The sequence below is a fragment of the Rhinolophus hipposideros genome (genome assembly GCF_964194185.1).
Source record: "Rhinolophus hipposideros genome assembly, chromosome: 14".
NCBI classification, from domain to species: domain Eukaryota; kingdom Metazoa; phylum Chordata; class Mammalia; order Chiroptera; family Rhinolophidae; genus Rhinolophus; species Rhinolophus hipposideros.
Window position 1 is genome coordinate 49,555,942 of NC_138060.1, and position 17,166 is coordinate 49,573,107.

General features: G+C 40.0%; 1 pseudogene across 1 annotated transcript; it reads left to right on the forward strand.

The window, feature by feature from the left end:
* The first annotated feature begins 5,383 nt into the window (after positions 1-5,383).
* On the forward strand, positions 5,384-7,567 carry LOC308507633 (small ribosomal subunit protein uS15m-like; annotated as a pseudogene). Its single transcript has 3 exons — positions 5,384-5,522; positions 6,750-6,855; positions 6,940-7,567. The product of its transcript is annotated as a small ribosomal subunit protein uS15m-like (transcript).
* The last annotated feature ends 9,599 nt before the right edge of the window (positions 7,568-17,166 follow it).

The window sequence follows — 17,166 nt, forward strand, 5'->3', positions numbered from 1 at the left end:
TATTTAGAAAATAATATGGAATGGGGGACTTTTTGGAAAATAATTGGTTGCAGATTCTAACAATGCAAGAAGAGAAGCTTCTTTTTAGTTTCCAACTCTTGCATCTTCTAAGATCTTTCTGGTACCATTTACTTCTCTGATTTAATCGAAATCTCTAGCTGATGGTTCTCACTTCTGATATTGTTTCCCAGATAAAAGGCTGGAGATCAGATCATTCATTCATTTATTCAACAAACATTGACTAATTAATTAACTTAGTATTGAAGCACAGTTCACTTTGGTTTTTCAACTATTTCCAAATTTATTAGTGATTATTTAACTAATCATTATTTTTTCTCTAATTCTTTTATATATAAAAAAGCCAAACTCACAGAAAAGTTGCAAGAATGATCAAAGGACACCTAAGTTCACCCTCCTTTGGGTTCACCAGTGAACTTTTATTGATTGGAGTATTACTTACACTGTATCAGACTGGGGTCATAAAAATGAAAAAAAAAAAATGAAAGAAAATATCCCAGAGGAGCTCAAGGTCTAGTCTACCAGTTCCAAACAACAAAAGCAGAAAAGCAGGTCTGGTAGCAAACTGCATCAAGAATCTCTGACTCAGTTGGTCTATGGTGGAGCCCAGGGAACTGAACTGATAATGAACTCAACAAGTGACTCTGCTATGAAGCTAGGTCGGAGGCCACTAGCAGAAGAGAGAGAACAAAGAAAGAGCAATATGGTAATCTGAATTAAAGATGTGAAAATGTTCTGTGAAAACATAGGTGGTAGCAAGATTAGAAGATTCAAATGGGGCTAATTAGTGTGGCTAATTGAAATTTCTCATATGGAGCTGGATATGATGGTATGATAGCTGTCCTTGAAATCTCCATTTATCCACTCTCGTAACCTCCTCCTATGGTAAGTGGAGTAATGGGCGTGTACTGGGTACCTAAATTCTTATAGCTCTTGGCATTTTCTAGATAATTAATCAAGTGACTTTCTGATTTGTAGAAAGGGGTTAAAATGTTTCCCTATTCATTTCACCCCGTTGCGGTATGCATCAAAGACAAGAAAGCTTGTGAACATCCTTTGTTGTCTGGCAAGTGATTTATACACATAGAATAATTATTATCACCCTCAGTCAGTGGATCCATTTTCACATTCACACCATCCACATATGTCTGGGTGCTACTCCCTCAGCAGCTTTGTCACAGAATGTGCAAAAAAGCACAGAATACATGCGAAGTTTTTATTAACCTCACTTTAAATGGAGCTGGCAACTAATAGTCACGCAATAAACTTTTATTGACTAATTGATAGGCTCTTTCCAATTACATTAATCTCCCCTAGAGATGAAATGGAGTTGTTTGACATATTTCTGGTCATAGACCATTTCCCCTACTCAATATAGGATCTCACAGTAACAAGGAGATATTGATTCTTTCTCGAAGAAGATATAAAACTGCCCTCAGGGACACAACTTGAGGTGAATTGCCTGAAATTTCCTTATTTCATATGTAGATGGTTGGAACTCCTTGTAAACCATTGATTTGTGGAAAGCATCATCTCCATTGCTTTGTTTCCTAGGTCTTCAAGTCCCTCAATGTGGATAGAATAATTAGATTTGGACCCATTATTTTCTTGAGCTGGGCAAGCTCTTTCTGGTGACAGTTACTGCTACTGTATCTTGCCCCACAGCGTTTTAGTGTAAACCTATCATCAAAAAGCCTGCCTGGGACCTCTAACTGGTTTACTTGATTTTCTTTGTTTCTTGTTAAGTATCCTCAGAAGGGGGACACACATTGGAATCCTGCTGTGTATAATTAAGAGATAATTGTAGTCATCTGAGCATTTTGTGCTGCTACACCATTAGCTGATTTGCAAGTGATGCCTAAATGTGGTTAAGATGACGATTCTGAAAATGAATAAAGAATACATTTTGAAGGATGAAATGTGTGATAATTTGAAAGAGTACTTTACCTTGTTTTGCTAAGGTACACTACATGTTAACCTGATATTTTTAAATTAAGCTTGAAGTTTTTAAATTAAGCTGACTTGCTTTGATTTCCAGGACAATCATCACATATTTTGTCCTACTGTGTACAGGCTTGAAGATCCTTTTTATACCATAACTTTCCTTCTTCGGAGATGTGTAATGCAATCTTTGGACAAGTGAATATGATTAAATACATTCTAGGACCGTGAATAATAATTCCCAATGAATTTTGGAGCAAGCCTATTCAATTTCATTAACTTTAGCTAGATGAAGAAATTGTCTGGTATTATCCTGGATGTGACTTTTTACTATTCTATTATATGATGAATGCTAGTGAGTTATTTATGGGAAAAAATTGATAAGACAATATACTGAAAACATTATTCATCTCACTGAATAGTGGATGGATAGGTCAAAGAATAAAAGCCAAAATTTGGGGAGTTGCTTAGTGTTAAATAATGCACATAATTCTTTTTCCATTATTGTTTTCTCCATTGAATTCTCTGCCATTTATCTTTGGATTGAGCTGTTCCCAATAATGTTTATAAAGGTCTCTAGCCAGTTCTAAATGGTAAGACTGAGCTATGTGTGCAAATATATACCCTCAGTGCGCATTGGGTGAAATTGTGATAGAACCATGCAGAAATGTTGCTATCACTTCACTTAAGCTCTTGACATGAATAGAAGAATGTGAAAAATTGACAAGATACCTGAGATGAAATTCAATTTGCATTGAATACAATTGTATAAACTTATCATCACCTAACAGTGCTTGTCTGAGTAAGACATATTTTTTTTAACTTAATTTAGAGATGACTAAAAGAGAGCTAATGGCACTTGCTTTTTTTTTTAAAAAAAGGGGGCAGAACTTTATTAGCTCTTTTGCAATAATTATATCCCTTCACTATGGGAATAGCTACCATAAATAGCATAATCTTAGAATTGTCATTATTAACAAATATTTATCAAGTCCTCCTTCATTGCATGCATAGGTTATAACGATTTACAGGGTTGCTTAGAAACAGTCAGTGTTCCCAATAGTTTGTAATCTAAAGACAGAGACCATTGAGAAGAACATAAAAGATACTACTTTCTTGAAGCTTAGAATGGTGTGATCTATTATTCTGTATTTTTCTTTTTTATCTCTCATTGTCCTACTGGAGTTTTCTATCTTAAATGGGTTCTCCCAAAAGTCAGCAAGTAGTTATTGGGAGGTGATCACAGGAAGCACTGTGTGAGAGTGGGGAAATGAGACAGGAAAGTGCAGAAATCAGTAAAGGGTGTGTTCATTAGCATCTTATTGCTACCAGCAATAGGGCTCAGTCCTGCTGGGGACCCACTGAGCGCCTGCAGAGAACACATATCAGAATTGTCCCTTCTCCCAAAGAGGAGATGTGGATATTTATCCTCCAACTCCTGTCCCTAAGTGGCTATCGGGGAATTAAATCTCAGGCTCTGTGGGCATCCTCCTCACAAGAGCCCAGCACAATCCCACAGAGCAGGGCGATGCAGGAGGGAGGAGACTGTTTTGTCTCCTGTACTGACGTGGGCAGGTGACCTCTGTGGGAGGGGGGACAAGGAGAGATAACGGGGGTATTTATAGCATCTGCTACACCCTCTTTTTCCCTTTGGGTGAAAGTTAGCCCTGACCCAAAGCCATCATCAGGATACCTAGGATTCAAAACATTTTTACCACTATTTTCAGGCACCATATACTTTGCGTGTACTAAATATTACATAGTGTTTAATTTAGTCTTGAATAACCTATCCTGATTTTGAATAGCCTAGAAATTAGCACACATATCTGGATAATTTTTTATCACAAGTGTCATATATTGGTATTTTTTCTTGTCATTTTTTTTATAGGGCAATGAGTACCAAAGAAAAGAAATTATCCACCTAATACAAGAAGACAATTATCTTCAAAGAATCAAAGTAAAAGTGTGCTAACCAAAATAGTAGATATTTCAATGTCACCAAGCAATTACATATTATCTTCTGAGGTTATATCCATGCCAAACAGGTTCAATCAAATTCAATTTCAAAAGACTGAGTTCAATAAAATCTATTTTTAGAGATTATCTTCATGACAGGGAACAGCCAATTTGAGGGTTTCCTCCAATTTCTTGAAAGGTTGTGTAGGTGACCTAAAGATATAGTTAGTGCATTTTAAATGGGCAGAGGCAAGTCAGGAGTGGGGTAAAACCACCCAACACGGGGCATCATCACACCCTTCTGGGAATAAGGCAAAAGTGCAGAAAGGAAACAAATACAAGCAAACAAATATTTTTTTTGTTATTTTTGTTATTTATTTCAAGTCTTTTATAGGCACTTGAAAGGAAAGACTATCAGAGTCAGGGCATGCGAAAGCAGCAAAAGGGAAAATGTGCAAATCAGGACATACTGTTTTATCACTTAGGATTCTGGCAAGAAAGACAAGGCACACTGAAACTGAGTAATTTGAGGAGAGTTTAAAAAATGGATTACTTATAAACGTGTGGGCAGGTTGGGGAAATCACAATAGACAGTGTAATATTCAGGGCTACTAATAGCAAGGAGGAGGCTCAGAGCCTGATAGGACAGAGAGTAAGAGAAGTTACCAGAAATCAGAAAGAGAGAGAGAAAGAGAACTGTGAAGAGAGGGCCACCTGGCAGGAGCTGTGTCAGTGTGTCAGCACTGGTGACCCCACAGAGAGAATGCCAGGGCAATAAATATCCCAACCTCACCTGTCAGTCCTCACCATTGGACAACCCCAACCAGAAGCCAGAGAGCAGGGACCAGGTGGATGTCACCCATCCAGGTCAGCCACCAGGAGCAGAGGACATGGTGGAGAGTGGATGTGGAGAGCAAAAGGAGACATTCAGTGCCCCCGTTATATGAGAGGACCTTGCTTAATTCATTTGCAAGCTAGCTGAGAGAGATCTCTACCTCTGGGAATTCCAGCTCTTTTTGAATTGTCCTGACACCGACTGGAGAGAAATCAAGTAGAAGTTCCCCAAGTAAGTTTTCCCCTACTGTCGGGTGTAAGAGGAAGGGTACTCAGTCACTACAATAGCAGAGTCTAAAATGTCAGGATCCCATTTATCATCCTAAAGAGAATGTGTAGCTCCCTGAGTTCCATTCATTTGTGACAGACTCAGAGAGAAGAGTCCCAATAATCATAAATTAGCAGCATCCCCCCTGCATACCTGGACATTTGTAGAATTTGACCTTGTGCTTCAGAAGCTTTAGGAGTCCCCATGCTGCTCCCAAGCATGATTGCATTAGGCTGGCAGCAACTGCTTATTATGCACTGGGGAGAATGAATGATATTCTATAACATGTCTCTGTCAAGTTAATTTTTTTTAATGCAGATAAGTAAAAGACACCCAGAGTTCTCCCATTTCTAGGATGTTGTAGTCATGGCTGCCTCAGTATCCAGTTGTGGAAGGTGGACAAGAGACGACTCAGATGGTTTCTCCTCATCGCTGATGGTTTGTAGCATCGTTTCTCACTGTGGCTTAAGGAAATCCTGTATATATGTGCTTTGGGAGACAGCAGGTAATGCTAAGCCTCAGAGAGCCAGTGAAACTTGGACTGTGACGGCAATTTCCCTTGCTTGAGAGGGACTCTCTGCTAGATAAGAAATTGAGCACTCCTTTTTCCTCCGCCATATGGTGCTGCAGTATAATTTAAATTCAAAAAGCCAAATTTCATAGCCTGAGAATCACAGTTGGTAGACACTCCTAATCACTTTACTGATATAAGTAGGTACAGAGAAGCATAATAATTTAAGCAAAAATCATGCTTTCAGATACTGATAGGAAAACCTCCAAACCCAATGTTTTTTATCTCCTACTCCAGAAAAAAGATGCCAAGGGAACAGGCTAGGCAAATTGATACAATTAGCAAAGTTACTTTTAAAGAAAAGCTGTGCTGCTGACCAACTGTTTGGAACCCTTTAAAATGAGACCTATTATGGCAGGATTCTTAGAACAATGGAAAGAAATCCATTAAGCTCTAATTCCCACAGATACTGTGAATGTTAATAAGTCATAACTGAAAAAGAGGAGGTGGGTATGCCGCCAAGCTATTGGACAGAGGAGCTTTTACTGAATAGCAAAATAATCCTAAGAAGCATTTGCTAAAGATAAATAAATATACCTAGAATAGGTAGGGCAGAAAATTCCAGCTTATGAATCTTAGCAGAGATTTACAAGCCAACATACTTTTAAAATTTTAATCAAATCCAAGAAGGCAAATTTTAAGAAACACAGCAGTCCCCTCTCCTTTAGGCTGAAAGGAAATGGAGCATGATGAGGCATAGTGTGGCCCTTAGGATATCTAAGAAAGCACTCAGTTGCCATTCTGAGCAACTGTAAGAGGAAAGGAGAACCTGAGAAGACAAAGAAATAAAGATGACCTTAGATGCTCTTTGGGAGAATCCTCCTTTCTGTATAAATCAAGATTCTTCCAGTTGAAAAAAATAATAATAATAAGAGGAAAGAAGGGAAGGAAGGAAGGAAAAGAAGGAAGAAAAGTTATTAGCTTAAGTAGTAGGGATATTTTGTCATCAGGTGCAGCTTGATCCAGAGGTTTAAAGATATCTTAGTAACAAGATTGACCTATTTTCATTTTTCAGTTCTGCTCCTTGGGACAGGTCGTATGCTCAGTCAGGCTTTCCTTTTGTGGAGATACAGCCGACAAAGCTCAATGTCCTCCCATAGCTGTTTTCCCCTTATTCCTTTGTAATGAAACCTCAGACTTATGGTTGTGTATATAATGTAGATAAAGACTACATTTCCGGGGTCAGAAATCACCATAGTGAGGGCAGCATGGAGAATGCAGGGTTCCATGCAGACCCAGGCAGTGACTCCAGTCCTTGGGCTACTGGGTGGAGGGTGTATCTGGCTTCCCTCTGACCATGGGTGTCTTTTTTCACCTCCTCGTGGTCTTATCCTTCTGGCCCCACCCACAGACATGCCATCCAGAAACCCATTGGGCCCAGCCAAAAAGATGATCCATCCCCTTCCATGCTGTTCAAAGATTACCAGAACACCCTGGAATTGAGAAGGCTGATGATATTGCAAGAGGACTCTTGTCTTTGGAAATGGCCGACCAGACAGAGAAGCTAAAAATCAAGCAAGAGCAGTTGATGGATGAGGTCATGGAAAACGCTGAGGATATCAGCTCCCTGGAGGCCTGAATTGTCGCATTAACTGTTAAGATCCAGAATTATGAAGAACACATGCAGAAACATTGAAAGGACAAAGCCCACAAGTGCTGTCTGCTGACGAGCATTGAGCAGCAGGAAAAGATGCTCAAGTAAACCTCCATAAGACCAACTATAATACCTTTGAAAGAAGTGCAAGGAGCTGGGGATTGAGTACACCTTTCCCACTCTGTACTACTGAAGAGCCCACCAGTTCCAGGCGACAAAGAAGGCTCTGTGCATTCGGGTTTTCCAGGAGGCTCAAATGCTGAAGAAGCAAAAAGGGTCTTAAAAACCAGGGCAGCTTCCGCCCAGAAACAAGGACAAACAAACCCAGAGAACCCTTCCAAAGCCAGGCCAGAGGCAATCAAGGCAAACCAATAAGTTTTGTTAAAGTTAAAAAAAAACAAACTACATTTCCATGCCTCTGTTGCAGTTAGGCATAGCAGTGTGACTAAGTTCTGGCCAATGGGGTGCTAGTAGAAGTGTCATGAACAATTTCCAGAAAGTGTGCTTGAAGGATCCCTCTTTATCCCTTGCTCCTCCTTACGGCCTGGAAGCTCAAGCAGCCATCTGGGATCATCAGGCAGAGCCATGTTGTCAAAGAATAAAGAGGACAAGAGAAACAAACAAACAACAACAAAAAAACTCTCTGGTGATCTTAGGGCCACCACACAGCCCTGAGTTGCTTACCTCCAGACTTCCATTTACGTGAGGAAAAAAATACATTTCTATCTCGTTTAAATTATGGTAAATTTAAGTTTTCTGTCTCATAACCTAATATTAATTAATACACACAGCAGAATGCTTACCACAGTTCCAGGCTGATATCCTATGAGATAAAGTCCCATAGCATACTATGCCTGCTTCTTCCTTAGTAGCCCTAGAAAGAGTTTCACTTCAGCATCTCAGTGAATCTGATTGGGTCATGGGCCAATCCCTGAACCAATGACTATGGCCTGGGGCTCTGACGAGTATAACAGATGTGCCCACTGCTGGAGCTGAAAGTGAAGTTTTCTCCATCTGAATTGCACAGAGGGGAAAGAACAAACGGTCACTATGCTTCCCAAGCCAGATTTCTTTCCCCTTTATGATTTTTATCAAAAATCTAATCATTCTTCTAGGCTTATAACATAATCCCTTCCTTCTTGATATGGTCTCTTGTGCTTGATTTGGTCTCTTCTCCAACATCTCTCGGTAAATCAAAACAAAGAGACAGATATAAGAGACACATTACTATTCGGTAGTGTGATGTTTGGAGGGTGAGAGTAAATAGTATGTATGTGCCCATAATTTTCTGAGAAAAATATTTTAACAACTGTTATAACCACAAACGTTAAAAATACACAAATCAACAAAATAGCTGATCAATATTCTCCAAAATTGTCAAGGTTATGAAAGACAAGAAGACTGAGTAACTGTCACAGATTAGAGCAGACTAAGGAGACAGGGCAAGTGTAGAGGACAAATTTTACAGCAGCCATCATGATCCCCAACTCCTGATGGTCACACCCTTGTATTATCCCCTCTCCTTGACTTGTTTTTAACCAATAGAATATGGCAAAGGTTGATAGGATGTCATTCTGTGATTATGTTACATTATATATACATTATAGAGCTGGCAGACTCGCTCAAGAGATTTCTCTTCCTAGCTATCTTTGAAGAAGTTGGTGGCCATTTTGAGACATACATTGGGCAAGGCACTGAAGGCAGCCTCTAGAGGCTGAGCATAGCCTTCAGCCAAAAGCCAGCAAGAAGCCAGGGCCTTCAGTCCTATACTAGTTTATCTCATTTTACTGTGCTTCACAAATGTTGCTTTTTTTTTTTTTTTAACAAATTGAAGAACCTCCGCCAGCAAAAAGATTACAACATGTTTTATTGCAGTGGTCTGGAATTTCACACGCAACATCTCTGAGATAATCCCGTAGTCTCAAGAGAGTGAATTCTGTCAACCTGAGAGACCTTGGAAGCAATTCTCCTTCCTAGCCTCAAAATGAGAACAGCCCTGCTAACACCTTGATTACAAACTTGTGAGACCCTAGCAGAGTATCCAATGAAGCTGTGCCCAAACTCCCAACCCACAGCAACTATGAGATCATTAATGTGTTGTCTAAAGCTGCTAAGTTTGTGACTATTTATTATGCAGTAATAGTTAACTGTCTTAATCAGCTCAAGCTGCTATAACAAAACACCATAAACTGTTTACCTTAACAACAGAAATTTATTTCTCACAAATCGTGGTGCCAGCATGATTGGGCTATGGCAAGAGCCCTCTTCCATGTTGAAGAGGGCTAACTTCTCAGTTCAAAGAGAGCTAGCTCTTTGGCTCTTTATAATCCCATTCATTAGGGCTCCACACTCACGATCTAATTACCTCAAAGGCCCCACCTCCAAATACCATCACATTGGGGATTAGATGTCAGCATGTGAATTTGTTGGGTGACACAAATATTCAGTCCAAAACAATAACTAACACGACAACTAAATGCAACGTTGGATCCTGGACCAGAAAAAGGACATAAGGGAAAAGCTAGTGAAATCAAAATGAAGTCTGTAGTTTAGTTAATAGTCAATCATTGTATAATGATTATGTAAGATGCTAGCATCAGGGGACATTACATATATGGGAAACCCTCTGCTACATATCTAGAATTTCCAAATTAAAAGTTAAAAAAATAAGCACAAATAAATTTAAAAATGCACAAATCAGGTAAAACACTTGTGAAAATAAAAGCCTGATTGTGTTAGCTAACAATAGTGTAAAAATAATGAAATGTTCATCGTGGTAGAAAATAAAACTATGGACAATTTGACACCATGCTTACTTGTCTGATGCCCAACTTTCCCTCTTGCCCAAGCTTGTCTACACATGTCAACACCTGACCAGCATTTCTCCCCTTGAAAAACAAATTTCTTATTTTCAATCATTTGATATCGCACAGATGTAGTTAATTGCAGTTTTATCCTTAGTTATTATGATTATTTGAAAAGAATTTTATATAAAAGATCTTTTTATATAAAAGAATTTTATATAAAAGATTTGAAAAGAATTTTATATAAAAGATCTTTTCCCACTCTCCCTAGAAATCTCTCTTGCTCCTGTCTCTCCAACAGCTTCTCCCATAACTACGTCACTTTCTTTCCCTTCCATACTTCTTTTTCTCCCTTCACCATCTCTTCCTCATGAGGTTTGTAATTTATAAGGAAGGATAAACAGGAACTACCAATATAAGAAAAACAGAGAGATCCAAGATGGCAGAGTAGATAAACATTGTGCCTGCATATTTCTGAGAACATATTAAAATTACAACTAAATTATAGAACAATCAACCTGGAGAACCATCTGAAGTCTAGCCAAACAGAAGTCCTATAACTAAAAACATAAATGTCGCGCGGGGTGGCCTACGGGGTCTCAGCCCCTGCTCCCCACATAAGAACGCAGGACATGATGAGGCCAAAAAGGAACACCCACGGAGCCATAGGTAGGGGAGTCATACCACTATATTCTCGCTGGCGGCTGGGTTGGAGACACAGGAAGCAGGAGCCACACTGTCCTCAACCCGCCATCTTAACTGCAATCCGCACTTGCCAGCCACCATCTTCTTGCTAGCCCCCATTTTTCTGCTAGCATAGCCACAGCAGTGATATTAGTGGCCAATGGCTCACTGGTTACAGTTGATGGCCAACTAGCCACAGCTGATGGCCATCCAATCATAGTTGATGGCCATTTACTACCTGAGCCAGCACCTTTCCGCGTGAGGCCGAGAGCCTGGAAACTGTACTCCTGCCTCTGTCTCCACAATACAGAAGAAGACACGAGACTGGTAGGAGGAGCGGAGATGCAGAACGAGCTCCAAACCTCCCTGTGGTAGAAATCAGGAGGGATATCTTGACAATGGAGGTTCCCTGCCCCCCCAGAGGAGCGAGAAGCCACACACCAGCCTCCCCAGCCCAGAGTACTGGTGCTGGGAAGAGGAACCCCCACAACTTATGGCTGTGACAAACAGTGGGGATTCTGACCTTTTGGGTCAGACAGAAGGCTGCAGGAAACACAGACTTCCTCTTAAACAGCTCGTGCACAGACTCACTCACTCACAGGCATTCACCTTGGGCTCCAGTGGAGGGACGGTGACTCAGGGGGCCTCAGAGACTTGTGGGGAGAAGACTGAGGTGTGTGGCTTCAGAGGAATGACTGGAGGACAGTTGGTATTTTCCCGGTGAAGGGTCCTGCTCCTGTGTAGCCAGCAGGTGGGTGCCATCTTTCCTATGTTGAGCCCGCCCCCACAGGCCAAATCTGAATCTGATTGGCCTGGTGAGCTCCACTGGTCTACCCTGATGACTCAGCTGGGACCCCACCCTACCTAACTCACACATTGCCAGAGGCACTTTCTCCGAGAGTAGCCAGCCCCTCCCACATTACACTCTTTTTTGAAAAACTATCAGAGTCCACAGCCTCAGGTGGGTGACAACTGGCCTTGGTGTGCTTTGAGACTTTTGCTGAGTTGCTCCAGCATCAGCATGGGCACCAAACCAGAGTTTACATTAACCTGGTGACCACAACTCTTCCCACTCTAGTGACTCCCTGAGTCCCTGCCTCACCCAACTTACATACCGCATGAGGCTTTATCAGTGGCTGAACCTTAAGGGAGTCAGCAGGTGGCAGCAGGCCTCCAGGTGTCCTGGCTTTTTGCAGAGTTACCCCAGGCCCCGTACTTGTGGCAGTCATCCTCAGTTCACAATGTGGCCTCTCCCAAATGCCTCCAGGTTTAGCACAGGCAGTGAACATCTGCGGATCACTTTGTTGTTCCTACCAGGTAGTCCCTGGCCAGTCACAGGCAGTGGTGGACCTGGGCCTGCACCAGAGTCCCTCCCAAGAGGCCCCAGAACCAACATAATTGGAGGTTGGCTTCAGACCACAGCAGAGCCTCCCTAATTAGCCCCACAAGTGGCACACACAAAAGGTGGTCTCAACAGGCACCAGAGCCGTCTGGAGCAAATCCCAGTCAGTGGGGTAAGTCTTCCGCACAGCAGCCCATAATCTGTGGACATGGCCAAACCCACAGCCAGTCAGCCTGAGAATCAATCTCACCCACTGATTTACCAATAGCAACCAAGGCTCAATTATAACAGGAGGGCCCACACAAGGGGATACTTCTGGAGTACCCAGCTCAGGTGACCAGGGAGACTTTGCCACTGGGCCTCACAGGACACCTACTACATAAGGACACGTGGCCAAGACTGGGAGACATAGCAGATCCACCCAATACATAGAAACAAACACAGAGAGCCAAAATGAGGAAACAAAGAAGTGCATCCCAAATGAAAGAACAGGAGAAAAATCCAGAAAAGGAATTAAACGAAATGGAGGCAAACAACCTACCAGAGACAGAGTTCAAAACAGGGGTTATAAAGGGTGCTCAAGGAACTTAGTGAGAACTTCAACAGAGATTGAAAGCATAAAAAAGGACATAGAGACCATTAAAAAGTGAAGAATACAATAACTGAAATGAAGACTGCTCTAGGAGGAATTACCAACAGACTAGATGAAGCAAAGGAACAAATCAGCAATGTGGAAGACAACATAGTGGTAAACACCCAATTGGAACAGCAAAAATAATTTTTTTAAAAAAATGAGGATAGTTTAAGAGACCTCTGGGACAACATCAGCATAACAACATTCATATCACAGGGGTACAAGAAGAAGAGAGAAAACAAAGGATTGAGAACATATTTGAAGAAATAATGACTGAAACTTTCCTAACCTGGTGAAGGAAACAGACATACAAGTCAAGGAAGTACAGAGTCCCAAACAGGATGAACCCAAACAGGCCCACACCTAATTCATTATAATTAAAATGTCAAAGGTTAAAGACAAAGAGAGAATCCTAAAAGCAGCAAGAGAAAGGCAACCAGTAACTTATAGGAAGCTCTCATAAAATTGTCAGCTGATTTCTCAATAGCAACTTTGCAGGCCAGAAGGCATTGGCACAAAACATTCAACTTGATGAAAAGCAAGGACTTACAACCAAGACTACTCAGCAAGGCTATGATTTATAATTGAAGGACAGATAAAGAGCCTCTCAGACAAGAAAAAGCTAAAGGAGTTTATTACTACCAAACCAGTATTACAAGGACTGTTAGAGGGACTTCTTTAAGACAGAAAAAAAAATCAAAATTATGAATAATAAAATGGCAATAGCTACATATCTATCAACAATTACTTTCAATGTAAATGGATTAAATGCTCCAATCAAAAGACATAGAAGGGTTGAATGGATAAGAAAACAAAACCCTTACATATGCTGCCTACGCAAGACTCACTTGAGATTGAAAGACACACCCAGACAGAAAGTAAAGGAATGGGAAAAGATATTGAAAATGAAAATGGAAACGAAAAAATCAAAACCAAAAATACTGGAGTAGCAATGCTTATACCAGACAAAGACTATAAGAAGAGACAATGAGGAACCCAATAACTCCACTTCAGGGTATTTATCCAAAGAAACCCAAAACACTACTGTAAGGGGACGTGGGCATCCATGTGTTCATTGAAGCGTTGTTTACAATGGCAGTCTGGGAGAATGGATAAAGAGGATGTGGTACATATATACAATGGAATATTGCTCAGCCATGGAAGAGAATAGGTTCTTGCCAGCTGCAGCGGTATGTATGGACCTGGAGGTTGTTGTCCTGAGTGGAGTATATCAGAGAGAAAAAAACAGACGCAATGTGGTTTTGCTTATATATGGAATCTAAGAACAAAATTAACACACAAAACAGAAACAAACAGATATATAGAAAACATTTTGATGGTTACCAGACAGGAGGAGAGTTGGAAGTGTGTGTGAAAGATGGGGACGGGATTAAGAAGTACAAATTGGTTTTTACAAAGTAGTTATGGGGATGTAGGGTCTGGCATAAGGGAAATAGTCAGTAACGTTGTAATAACTATATATGGTGTCAGATGGGTACTAGAATTGTTGGGGTGATAGTTAGGAGGGGGTTGGGGAGCTGGGTGAAAAAAGTGAAGGGATTAAAAAGTACAAATTGGTAGTTACAAAGTAATCATGAGGATGTAAAGTAAAGCACAGGGAATATAGTCAATAATATGGTAATAACTATGTATAATGCTAGGTGGGTGCTAGACTAGTCAGGAGGATCACTCCCTAAATTATATAAATGTCTAACCACTATGCTGTACACCTGAAATTAATATAAAATAATACTGATAAAAAGAAAAGAAAAACAAAGGGCCTGGTGTATTACAGTTTTTTATTCTTTGGACAATACACAAAATCCACCCTCGCTCCTTCAAAATTTGAATTGTGGTGTCCTTACACTCCATTCAGAATTCATCACTTCTCTCTACCTAAATCTTTAAAACAGTAGCTCACCCCAGGGTAAAATGTGCCCCAAATATTGTACCTTCTTGACCTCAAACAGGTTTTATAACTTCAAAGGAAGTTTGCAACCACTTTTTAAAATGCAGATCAGGTATACAACTTGGCAAGGAAATGAATGTGGAGAGCCAGAAACCATTATTTAAAAAACAGAGTTCATTTGTATAGACTATTGTTTGGAAAATAAATAGCTCACCCTGGATACCAAACAAAACTAGAATAATTAAGTACCATTGACTTGGTGGAAATGTCTTATATCTGGTTGAAAGGGGCATAAATATTAATTGAATGAATTTCTTACTTTTATTTTGGTCTGTAGAGTTAAAACCTTTTAAACCTATCGGAAGCTCTCAGAGCTCTTTCTCGCTACTTACCCTTAACATTGTGAATTGCTGTGTAGATCTTAATATCAACAATATTTGATCAGTGACCAAATATCAATATTTGGTCTACTACATAATCTGTACTTACATACTCTGCCTTCAAGATGCTTAACTATTCCTCTGAAAGTATAAAACCTTCTTTTGAAGTGGAAATGGGACAAGACATCCCCTAGTACTAAAGCAGAGGCACAAAACTGTAATTATGTATAGAATATAAAAAAATCTCTTTCGTTTAAAGGGCACAAAGATGAACAGGGAAAAATAGAGAACAATGAAAATTAAGGCCCTTATATTCACAGAAGTTACTATTAACCGTTCATTATTCTGTTAAATAATATACATAGAAAGAGATTTGAATTTCTTATTTCAGAATTACTTACCTTTTTAAAGTAAATTTGAAAATGCACTCAGAGTCTTGAGGGTTTTTCTTATCTATGTGACATCGTAGGCTTGTGGATACATGAACTTAATGAGTGCTCTCAATTTAGAGAAACAGAAACTTGAATTCAAGTGGAAATAAATTTAATTTTAAAGTTAATGTTTCAGGTGTGTTGGCACGCCTGACAGGGTTTTATTCTCACAAATGTTTAGTTGGGCTCTCTGTGTTAAAATGAAAGGGAATTGTGTGTCCAGTCCAAAGGGAATTGGCAGGTGGGAGAAAGCTGCCCTGGTAGGTTGGGGCAAACTGCTGGTAGGTGCCTTTCAGTCCCACACCGCTTGGAAGGAGTGGAGAGTTACTGGTGCTCGGGCATCTTGTGCAGGGCCCCTGAGAAATTACATCTTCTGTCTAGAGACTGTCAAGAAAAGAAGGAATAATTGTCCAAGTGTTGGGATTCCCTGGAAAGTTTTCATGTCTCAGTAACCAAAGAAAAATTGAATATATTTCAATATATTCAATTATTGTGTGTGTGTATGTGTGAAATGAGAGTAAGCTAAATGACATCTATATTTTTCATCTAGCTTTTACTTCTTGATTCATAAATAATATGCAAGACCATGTCTAAATATAGTGCATTATGTACAGGTTACATGAGGAGAAACTATCAAAATTGAATTTCATCTATGGCTGGTCAAACATCTTACTGCTTTACACTTTGGACCTTGCACACAAATGCCTGCATTCACACACTTGTTTGCCAGTAAAGACCATGCTGCTCAACCACTTTCAACTGAACATGACCTTTGAGTTGTTTTTCTAATAGTGGTTTGGGGTTTGCACTGTTATTCTGTCTCATGTGGTTGCCTTTGTGACCTAGTGCACATTTCCAAAATTTCTAGCTAAAGTTACATTTTTCGGCTGAGAAATAGTTTTTCTCACTGAAAAGTGGAGTGGTTAAGTAATGATACTTATAACATTTCCTGAGCACTCACCGTATTAAGCATTGTCCTCATTCTTTACTTCACTGAACTCATTTAATCTTGATAACACTGTTATGTAAACCCTATTATCAATATCATTGTTAATGGACAAAACTGAGACACAGAGAGGTCAAATAACTCACCCAAGAGCACACAGCAAGTAAAAACAGACAGGATACAAACTCAGCAAGTCTGGCTCCAAATCCCATGCTCTTAACAATTAAACTACTCCTAGCATTGTGTTGTTTGCTACACAAGGGAAATCTTTGTAAAGTCAATCTTTAACAACTGGTATATCTAAAACAAGGAAATAAAAGTAGCTAGCTAGACAAAAAAGACTAGCCAGACTCAAAAGAAATTAGGGTCTAATGGACAGAATACCTATTTTATAGTCAGAAATATCTGGGTATGTCTCTGTAGTAGTGGTATTTGCTACTAACAGAATATCCAAGTGCTCACCTACATTTTCTAGGCCCCTGGTAATCATTAAGACCATGTGACTAGTTCTGACCATTGACTGTGAGTGGAAGGAATGCAAATCATGTCTGGACGGAAAATTTAATTCTTCAGTCCAGTGTCTGACTCTCCAGGTTTATGTTCATCTGCCATGGTCATGGAGAAAGCCCCTGGGTCCAGATGCTGTAGCTATATGAGAGTCAATACAGGTTTGTGAGTAATCACATGGAACAGAGCGCTTCATAAGCCCACCTGGATGTGAACCATGAGTGAGAAATAAACCTTAGTTGTGTTAAGTCACTGAGAGTTAAAGACTACTTTGTTTCTGTTATTATCTGGCTAATATAGTCTACAAGTTTTACCAGGTGTTTCAGATATTCATGAAAAGGTGTTTG